Below are 2,721 nucleotides of genomic sequence, written 5' to 3'. Positions count from 1 at the left end.
ATAGATTTTATATTTTCCTTTATAAATGTCGAAAACTGACCAAAACAATAACTCAGAATTTGAGAGTTACAGGTTGATGAAGACAATGGGTAAATGTTTCAATCGCCATGATGATCTCTTTATGAAATATTCAGTATCGTTGTGTGATAGTAATATCAACGCGTTTGCTAATACACATCAGTTATCATTGCTGCTTTGTTGTCATTACCACATATGTCTCTTTAAGAGCAAAACATGGCTTGAATGTGACTTCGATGCACATGGCGGGTGTCGTTGATGAAGCAGACGACGCTTACCCTACCGGAACAAATCTTTGTTTCGTTCAAATTTTGCTTTATATCCAGAATTCAAAATTGAAATTACGGTGTTGTTCAAATTAAGATATTTTTCGCTCTTTTGTCATCCATTTGTTGTTTACAATCGTGTATCAATTGTGTATAGAGAGAAAAGTGGAAAACATTATTACTTCTCGAAATAACACAAAGTAATTCTTTGTTCAGAAAACGTTATTTGGTTGACATACTCACTCATGGTGGTTTTCTAGTGATTCAAATATTTGCTTTAAATGTTTGCTCTGTTGAAACATATCGTCCCGTCTGTAAAAGCGAAAAGCTAACATTTACCAAATTGTCCCACTTTTAAAAATGTTCAGCCTTTAGAACGCGCTTATGACATCTTTTAATCAACCTACATTTTATCATGTATAAAAACAAGTTCAGGTTGTGCTTTGTTCATAACTATAGTAGTAAGGGTTATCATGCTCATCGATGGATGATTGTACGGCTTACCAGGTAAACATTGGGCTACCTAAACAATCGACTATCTTGTTCTTGAATATTGTAAATGGTTCCTAGTGTGAACGGCTAATGTTGTCAATTCAAACTCAACATAAACCTCCTTTGTATCATATTTAAAGTTGATCTACTCGGTATGCAACACAAATACAAGCACAAGAAAGATGCCTTAATGAGTTTGTGAATCACATTCTGTTCTATTCTTTCAGGATTTGATGATTTACCGGAATACAACAACGGAGCTATATTACCAGACATTAAAAAATTTGGTACAAGCAACTTTGTTGTCAAATTCGGAAGTGAAACCCACCTGACAAAAGGTTACTTGAGAGTGGACGGTGCACAAGTGCGGCCCTTGTCCACTGCCTTAGGACTGCCCTCCATGAAGGCCAAATTCTATATGAAAAACCAGTATGAAATTATAGGACACAAATCAGGAATTAACATTTTCCAGCCAGGTGACTCTGGATCAGCAGTGTTTATGTTGGAAGGAACATCTTTACACTGTATAGGGTTAGCGATCGGNAAGTGCGGCCCTTGTCCACTGCCTTAGGACTGCCCTCCATGAAGGCCAAATTCTATATGAAAAACCAGTATGAAATTATAGGAGACAAATCAGGAATTAACATTTTCCAGCCAGGTGACTCTGGATCAGCAGTGTTTATGTTGGAAGGAACATCTTTACACTGTATAGGGTTAGCGATCGGCTGCACGACTTATGGTACCGCCGTAGTCACGCCTATACAAGCAATCTTAGCCGCACTTGGATCAGACGCTGATATTGAAATTCAGCGTTTCAATGAATAATGATAGCATGTATTTGTGCCCCCTCTTATCAACTTCAACATGCATATACTGGATATCTAAATAATACCAATACTGTTAAGCTGCAGTAACTTTTCATGAATGTTCCAGAGAAGATACATCCTTAAGACATTATTAAGACTTAGTGTTTCCAAAATGGCGGCCCGCATGGAGGCGCAAGACATTTTCCGCTGGCACACATTTTCGAAGTTGATGGTTATTTAATTCTCTGGTTACAAGAAAATGCCAACGGGTGTTACCGTGAGAGCTTCGATTTTATCCTCGTGTTCGCGATGAGAAGCTTGTTCTCACGACAAAACCTGAAAACATAGTGTAATAATCTTTAAATATCACGTAGTTTGAACTTGGAATGACATTCATTGTTCGATGTATTATCCACTTTACCTGAAGCCTTTATAATAGATTGTTAACCTCAAGCTTCACCTGTCGACAAATCTACACAACTGTTTGCTATAAAATGTACATTTAAAAAAATTTAATTTACTACTTCTTCTGCATAATTTAATTTCATTGAAAACACAGTGTAATCGTTCTTTTCACTTTATCATGCTTTATCAGAGTTACTTACTTTTATTACCATTTTTTTTTGGGATTTTTCATGATGGATTCTTCTGAAATCCATTTTTATGTCTAGCGTAATTAGACAAGGTTTTCATTAATTTTTCCTTGATGGTCTAGCAGATCTGCTATTCTAAGGATGTTGTTGTTTATCCAGTTAAATTATCAATTCATTTGCAATATCTGTAATACTTTTAGGAAGTAGATTTTATATCAACCTTTATCTAACCAGGATTTGAAGATATCCTGGTAAAACATGATACCAGTAGGTGGTTTAATATAATATATGAGCGATACATGTTATATACTACATAATTGTCAATTAACTTTGTAGAACTTAGAATAACATTCATTGTTATATATTTACATTTGCCCGGCATCATTCCATTGCAATGCATTAATAAGGCCAATGCTGTTTTGAGACTATTTTGAACATTTGCTATAGTTATGTCATCAATCTTTATTGTGACGTCATCAATTTGACTTTCAAGGCTGAACTTGCTGTTCAAATAACTGTTGGAAATAATCAAAATGCTGAACGACT

This window comes from Mizuhopecten yessoensis, unplaced genomic scaffold (assembly GCF_002113885.1).
Source record: "Mizuhopecten yessoensis strain PY_sf001 unplaced genomic scaffold, ASM211388v2 scaffold5091, whole genome shotgun sequence".
NCBI classification, from domain to species: Eukaryota; Metazoa; Mollusca; class Bivalvia; order Pectinida; family Pectinidae; genus Mizuhopecten; species Mizuhopecten yessoensis.
The sequence above is the reverse complement of the archived record's forward strand: the minus strand, read 5'-3'. Positions refer to the sequence as shown.